Here is an 8,347-nt window from a genome sequence, read left to right on the forward strand (position 1 = left end):
TCCCCAGGCTATTTGGTGCCATCCCTTCTTGTCTGAATCATGCAAATAGTAATAGACAAGCAGTCAACATGTACAGAATTGCCTCTGTCACTAAAATACCCTATTAATGTATCTAAATCTCTGTGCACCCACAGGATGTAGTTATTGTTCTCATGGTTCTTCCTTCACTGTTTGCCTACTGTGTGGCTTTCAGACTAAAAGCTTTCCCTTGGGTCAGGAACAGTTTCTTACCTTTTGTGCAGCAGGGCTGGATTTCACAGGTGATGTGTCTGCAAAGCAGATGCAGCCCTACCATTGTCAGTGCTTGGTGCAACGTGCTCCCCATGCCCCAGGAGATGGCTCAGGACCCCTCCACCCTCCTGTGGCACAGCGTCAATCACTCTCTCTGCCTGAGTATTGTGTGCTTAGAACACCTCCATCATCTGAGTTAAAACAACCCAGGCTTCTGGATGGGTGGTTTAAAGTGTTGATGTGTAATCAAGGCAGGGAGTAAGGATTAGATGGACTATGATCAAAAGACAGATTGCCTCCTGCATGAAGAGCTTTCCTAAGTTAGCCCTGAAATATGTGGGCCTTTAAATATTCTTGAAGGTTATTGTACACTTTTCCCTTATTTTTGAATAGGCTTAAAAGTAGCTTCCTTCTTATCTCCCTAAAGCGTGGAATGCACACAGGGAACAAAGCTGCTTGGGAGATTCGGCTGGGCCAAGGACAGGAGATTTTTCACAAGGTCAGCTCTTGCCCCCTAGCTGCTGTCTAGGAGATGTCTCAAAATTTGAATAGATGGGCTGTTCTTATAGGGCAGTTTTTGTTGCTGTTGTTTTGGGTTTGACTTTTTTTTTTTTCCCAGCCTTGGAATAATATCAGATAAATGAATACAACAAATGGTGAAAGTTGCCTGAGAGAAATTGCTTTTGGCAACTCTTCCTCCTAATTAAAATGAAAGTCTGAAAAGCCTCAGTCTTTGGGAACAATTAATCAAATGCCGACACTAGATAAGATACAGATAATGTTTTGTGCCTATTAACTGCTTTCTACAATTCGCATGTGTGTGTTCAGCCAAATGCAGCCTGACCCTGATGTGTAGGAAGGAGAGGTTTGGACTGAATGGAGGGCAGCACCTGTCACTTGCCCTGCTGAGCCAACCAGTGCCTTCCCGCCTTCCAGCTAACAGCAATAAGAACAATTAGAAGAAAATTTCAGTACTGAGAGACTCCCAAACTGTCCCAGGATCCTGCAGTGGGCAGCAAGGGAGCTTGTTCTGGTAGCTTAGATGCAGCAGCTACAACATCTCTGTAAGCATTTGAGTGGATGGCCAGACAGAAAAAAGAGAAAGGAAAGACAAATTCTCTTTTGCTGGGGTCCAAGGGACAGATTTCCCTGCTGGGGACTAAAATACTGATCCAGAGTGGTCAAAGACAGGTATGCAGGACCTCCAACTTGTGTTTAAATCTACTTATTTCTCAAATTGTTACATAATCAGCAGTTATCAAAATCTGTCTTCTCTGCCCCCTAGAGTGGCAGCCTCAAGGCCAGGACACTTGTACAGGGACAGGGCTCATTTAACCCCTGAAGAGGTCAGGACTAGCAGCTGGTGGAGGTCCTGGAGGAGGCTCTGCACCCTCAGGGACCTCAGAGGTTGTTCCTGTCCTCTGTCCCAGCTTGGGAGGCCAAAAGCACATTGAGAAAGTGCTGAGCAGGAGCAGCAGACAAAACCAGCGTGTGCATGTGCATGCAGTGGTCAGGTGAATCCCCCAGAAAAAAAAACAAACATTCAGCCAGAGGCTTTGGGAGGCAAGCTAGGTTTATGGCAGCCCAGCAGTAGGAGATATGACCCCCAAAACCTGAGGGATGGTGCTAGGTGGGAAAATGTGCAGGCAGGCACCTGGAGGAAGGCTCTGGAGGACAGCCATGGATCTGCACTTGGGGAAGGGACATGCTGGAGCCTGTGGGAACCAGATGAGACAGAGCAAAGAAATGAAGTTTTGAGCCTATTATCTTCATACTGAGAATGTGTGAGTCAGGGCTGTGGGAGAGCTGAGGATTCACATGTGCATGCATGAAAGGGAGAGGGGCAAGGAGCATCCAGTCTGCTTGGCTCAGAAACAGCAGAGACAGGTGCTCAAATGAAGCCTCCAAAGTAAACCCAAACTGTAAGGAGAGTTTCAGACAGCACACAGTGAGAGTTGAAGATGACAGAGCAATGTCATCATTGCAGCTGGCCTCAGACCTGGCAGCTAAAGCATGGAAATAGAAACCAGTGAGCACTTAAGAAAATATAAGTTCAGTACAAGATAAAGGGGCCAGTTGAGATATCCATTCTAAGCAGGGCAAAGTGTCACTTTGTGTAGGGGCATGTAAGTGTAGACAAGTACCACATTCTGGGAATGGCAGTCCCATGGGAAGACCTGAGCTAGACATGGAGGAACTCAGGTGCCATGCCTTGCCTTGCCATCTGGGTTGTGGCCCAGGCAGATTTCCTCAACCGAGGCTCAGAGATGTGTGGAAAAACTGTGATTAAGAAGGCCGCGTATAGGAAAGTATTCTCAGTACTCGCTCTAGCCTCTGCCACAACCTGGTGGTTTCAGAAATGCCTGCAGAGTAGTAGTGCTGCTTCTTCAGTGCTGGACCTAAATTCAAGGGAGGGATTTATACTGCAGCTCAGGGTGCCTGCATAAGCCTGGTTTTCCTTTGCTTTGTGTGCAGGAATGAGGGTTGAGAGTCTGGGCCCATGGCTGCTCTCTGACTAGGCTTATTCCCAGAATAACTCCTCTCCCAGCCTCCTCTGCCACACAAGAAAAAAAATCTTTAACAAATGAATAAACACAGGCAGCCTTCAGGTTTGTGTTTCTTTCTGAGCCTAATTTAAATGAACAGCAGACATTTTATGGGCTTTTCCAAGAGAACCTACAGGGGCTTATTTGCTCGAGTCAGACTTTCTGACAGCTCTCTACCAGCCTAATCAAAACCAGACTTAGTCTCATGTGAAGCAAAATAATATGTATTAATGCAGCTACAAAGAACCAGGCTAAATGTAATAAGTCATAAACCATTACTATGGCAGCAAGTATTCAATTGTGTGTGTACCACACTTGGATTTTGGAACAAGGGATGTATTTGTTTTGTTCCCATTGCACAAGGAAAGTTGCAGTGTTAAGGAGCTGAGAAAACATGCCTTGCATCTGGAAAATGCCCCACTTGTGTAACTTGGAGTTTGTAGCTACAACTCAAAGGGTATCTCTTCACTTCTGTCCTCACAGGCGGGAATGCAGAGTTGATATCTCATGGTGGGGTTGCACCCAGTTCCCTTAGGGAAGCTGTGGGCATGGAACGCACTCCCTTGGAGGTGGATAGGACAAATTCTAGGACCAAGCTGGATTTAATGGAGATTTGTCTTTATCATCTTTTTAGGTTTTTTTTCTTCAATACATAGACCATGTTTCTGAAATGTTCCCAAGTCTTTGTTTAGATGAATTCTGGATGGCATAGTTAGAGTGGGGAATTCTGTGGAGATATTAAATACTTAAAATGTTTTGACAGACAGCTCAACACTAACCTCTAAAAGAAGACTTTTTGCTGTTTCTAATTACCCTAAAGCATTCTGATCACATAATATCACCTCTTTCTGTATAAGGATAAGTTCATGTTCAGTTCCTGACATCTGGAAGAAATTTGTCCTTATCTGGCATGTGCATTTTCAAGTGAAATTGTGAAAAGAGGTGCTGAACTGATAAAGCAGGGATGTACCTTTGAGCTGGACCAGATGATGAGGTGCTGCAAGCAGAAGGCATTCTGCCCAAAGCAAGGAAGAAGAGGAAGGACTGGGCCAGGATGGAGGAATGGTAAAATCCTGTGCTCATTCAGGAGGTGTCAGTCTGTTTAACCTTCCCCTTCTAACAGAGACCTTAAGTTTGTCTGAGGCTGGAGAGGCATCAGGGAGCTTTAGATTGTGAGCTTTCCTGTCTAATTTAGATTTCAGTTTCCAGTTTCTCTGTTGAGCTATTGCGTGACTGAAAATTTTATCTGGTAGCAGACAGCCAGCACTGGCCACAGTGTGTATAATATGGTCCACCTGGTTTCCTTAAACCTTTTGCTTTTCAATATAGATCAACTATTCTATGCTGAAGCCACAGTTTAGCTGTTGCTGTATTGCCGTAGTGATTTTAGGGTGATGACAATTTCTTTTATCTAAAAGTCCCAAATTACCTTTGCAATATGCCTAGAGGAGAGATTTCAGCCCTTGGGCTGAGATTCCTTCGAGCACAGCTCCTGTCCAAAGGGACTATTGACATCGGGTTTTTGAGATCCCCTCTTTGTTGTCACCCAGTCATTTGGAAGCAAATGATTCTTTCAAAACAAGCCTGAGCTCCAGCAGACTAATAGTTTTTTTTTATTTCTAGTCAAATAAACATACTTGTGTCCATTACCATTGTGCAGAACACATCAATTTGAGCTGTTGGGATTCAGTGTTATTTGAGGTTCATCTGGCACACAATGCAGGAAAGGATCTCCCACAGAAAGTTGTAACAAGACCAAGACATAGAGTTACACCAAATTCTGCTTGGTCATATTTGATAGCCATAGAGTGATTTGGGTGGATGTCAAAGTGATACCAAATTAATTTTTGGTTTGTTGTTTCTTCTATTGACTTTCACTGAGTAAACAGTGACATTTTACTTCATCTGCATTGATTACACTCTTTGCTTTGTTCGTAGACACTCAGAGCATTCAGACCTGCAATTTTGATTCAGGGTCTGTTTGAGATTTTTTTGTGGGTTTTGTTGTTGTTTTTTGCTTTATTCTTTTTTGTTTGTGCTCTTTACTTTGTACAAATCCAGCACACAAACAAATATATTAACTGCATGGGCCATGTATTTGGTTTGATGACATTATTTTTCACTCCTCTCTGCAGAGCATTATTGCTGATTTTTTTTAGAATATGTTGTAGCTGTTTGATAGGTTTTCCAGGTTTAATGTCTCTCAGCACAATGCCTTGAAGTGTAACTTGCTTTTGGAAGGGTGGATGACTATAGATAAAACATTATTAGCTTTAAAAGTATGGAGGACCTTTTTAGTCTTGTTTTTATGAGTACTATCCAGTTTTGGCATGACAAAAGCCATGCAGTCAGTATAAATCAATTTTTTTTCGATACTTGCCTTTTCATCATTTCCTAAAAATGTGGATGTGTTGACATTTTATGAAGCCACCTTTAAACTATTTTTGGATAGGAGATTTATACCGCACCTTTTTAGGCTTTTGTTTTGATCTTTCAGCCTGTCCAGTTTTATAGGTGTCGTGGTGACTCTTGGAAACAGTAGTTTGTTTCTTTATGCTGTTGTTATAAACATAGTGATACTCTGTTACAAAGTGATACTAATGGTTGAAAAACATCAGAATTCGATAGAGTCTTTTTAACTTCTTTATGTAGAAGGTGAAGCATTTGGAACCCTCTGGGTGGCTTTTTAGCAAGACTACTTTTCACTGTGGACAGAAAAAATAACTCAGAAGCAATAATGTTGCTCTATTAATACAAAGGCCTTTAAGAAGTTTAATAATTCCTGTTGCACTGGATTGGAATAAAATGCAGACACTTTTCTAGGAAATGATTATTAAAACTGTATTCCTGGATTGTGCATAAATTTGGTCAACGTTTGAAGAGTGTCACCAGGGACTGATTTGCAGCCTGGCTTATGGTGTCTTCCTGTTGCTCTAGAGGCCAGGGAAGTTCAGAGAGCAGAAGACATTTCTGCATCTGAACACCAGATTTTGTGTCATGCAGACTCATGGAGTGGAAAAAGCCTGTAGTCGAAAAACCTGTATGAAGAGAAAAGCTGTTCTCCAGGAATGTTGAAAAAGTAACACTTGGTAGGCTATCCATAAAAATGGATGCAAAGGAGAATGTTCCACGTGTGGGCACCTGGCTTCACTGAGGACCCCACTGACTTGTGCCCTTTTGTTCTGTAAAGGGGAAACAAAATGGTGCATTCTAGGTAATTTCATACATAAAATAATTGAATCAATCTTTTGATTGCCTTTCAATGAAAAATAAATTTTGCCTGTGCACTTTTATTAATGGTGAGTATTCAAGTTCTGTGTACAATTGAGGAAGTGGCTTATTTTTTTCTAAAATTGAATGCCTTGTCTTGTGGCAGCATAGTGGAAACCACAATCATAATATCAAATCAAGTTACATTGAAAAAAGCCGACCTATGTCATTTGGAAAGAGCAGGTTCATTAGTGGAGGACAGAAGCACAGTAATTCACAAGATCAAATTGGTAAAACCAGAACCTCCTGAGCTGTATTTAGCTATTCCCTTACTCAGTTATTTCTCATGGGAAACCCAGATCGTGCAGCAGAGAGTGCAGCCACATGAATGAAGTGTGAGTCAGTTTTCCCCCTGCCAGCAACAGCAGTCATTTCTTTGTCTCATTTGTAGGTGATTTTGAGATCCTGTCTGGGTAGGTGTAGCTGAGCTCTGGTAAGACTGGGGACTAGAGTAACGTGAGACTAACTAGTATGGTTTCTAGTACGAACTCTGCTTTATTCTGCGAGATGGCCGGTTAAATACAGAACGAATAGTTTACAGTTAGCAGGTGCACTGTGATAGGCGGTGAACATACAAAAGTATGTAAGCAATTTAGGGTTAAGGTAGCTACAGAGATTTAGTGCTATTACTTTTATGCTGCGAGCGTCTATACTTTAACACATTCTTAGTAGCAGATAAGTTTATCTGCTACTACGTATGCTGAACGTTTTGCGGCCTACTAGACCCAGGCCTGAGGCCTAGTTTGGAATAGCTCAAATGGTATCTGTGAGCATATCATGCCCACGATACCTGAGAAACTCAGCCACAGGTAGGTTTTTTCCTGCTTGTGTAAATAGTCTTCTACATAACCCTTGTACCAAATCTGAGTGACAATATCAAACTCCAAACCCAGTTTTCTTGCATGTGGTGCTGGTAGTCTTCTTGTGGGCCTTGATTACTTTTGGTGATGTAAATACCACTGGGCTGCTAGATGTCATCCACAGATCACAGCCTGGTGAGGATCTCATGTGTGAACCCTCTGACTGTGCCTTTCATAAAAGGTTGGTAAATGGACAGTAACAGAGAAGGTTTTCTTCTGGACACAAAGCATCAAGGTATGTGGTTTTTGGACCCTTTGTGTAGACATACTCCAGATGTGTTCCTTGCTGCTTGGCAATCGCTGCATTCCCCAGATAACTCTGTGATAATGATAATATTAGCAAAACTCTAGTAATAGATGTGCACAGGAGCTTTCAAGTACATGAGAATTTCCTGTTTGAGAAGAAAGAGGTTCAGGTATATTTTTTCTTTATTATCTTACTAGGAGGATTGTCTTACATGTCTTTAAAAGGAGGAAAACAGTGGTACATACTGACTGTATGCTTGCTAACTCTCTGCCAGCAGGTAAGAGCAAAATGGTTTCACTACTGCTAGGCCATTATTTTTACACCTGGATATTATGCCAAAATTTTCCTTTTCCTTCTTTCTTTTCTTTTTTTTTAAGTTTTTTTAAAGGTAGGGGAAAATTGGAGTTTACTGCTAAGTTATTTCTTGCCAAGCTTTTTCAGCTGCAGGATATAATGGAAGCCAAATTCCTTGGAACTTATTAAGGCTGTCAGTATAATCAAGGGGAATTGCATGGTGATAAAATTATGGATCTATGCCATAGTACTCATGTGTAATGGATGGCTGTAGACATATATATGTTTTTTATGCCAGGGTGCTGTGGCATAGCTCCATATTTTTCTTCAAGTGCAATTTCTCTGGATTGTTGTATATGGATGTACATACATATACACAGGAGAGGGAGAAAAAAAAGTCTCCTCCCCATATGTTGTCTGAGTCTTTGAAGATGGCATCTGCTCATAATGATACAGTCATTGACAAGCAGATGTTCCAAAGCTGGGTTTAAGAGTAGCATAAATCGAGATTTCAACAATTCCTTTAAATTTTGATAAAGCACTTTCAAAACACCATGTATTTTGAATTTATGAAAGACAGAAACATAAATGCTTTCATTTTGTCTCATACCTAAGCCCCAGTAGTGCTTTGGGTTTTTTTTTCAAATGACAAATTCCTTTGTCAGGACACATGTTCTATGGCACACCCACAGTTCCTAGTGGAAAATTTGAAAGAAGTCATTTGTTTGTAGCTGGGCTTGTTCAGGCTCTCTCTGCCTTGGCTGGTATTTGGAATGCACCAGCTTCCTTTGAGTAGTTCCCTTCAGGATATTTAAGAAGATTTTTGTTTACCAAAGGAAGACGTGGCCTTCATGCAAATATAACATATGACTCTCATAGCCAGATCATTTTATGAAAAC

This window comes from Prinia subflava, chromosome 7 (genome assembly GCF_021018805.1).
Source record: "Prinia subflava isolate CZ2003 ecotype Zambia chromosome 7, Cam_Psub_1.2, whole genome shotgun sequence".
Classification (NCBI taxonomy): domain Eukaryota; kingdom Metazoa; phylum Chordata; class Aves; order Passeriformes; family Cisticolidae; genus Prinia; species Prinia subflava.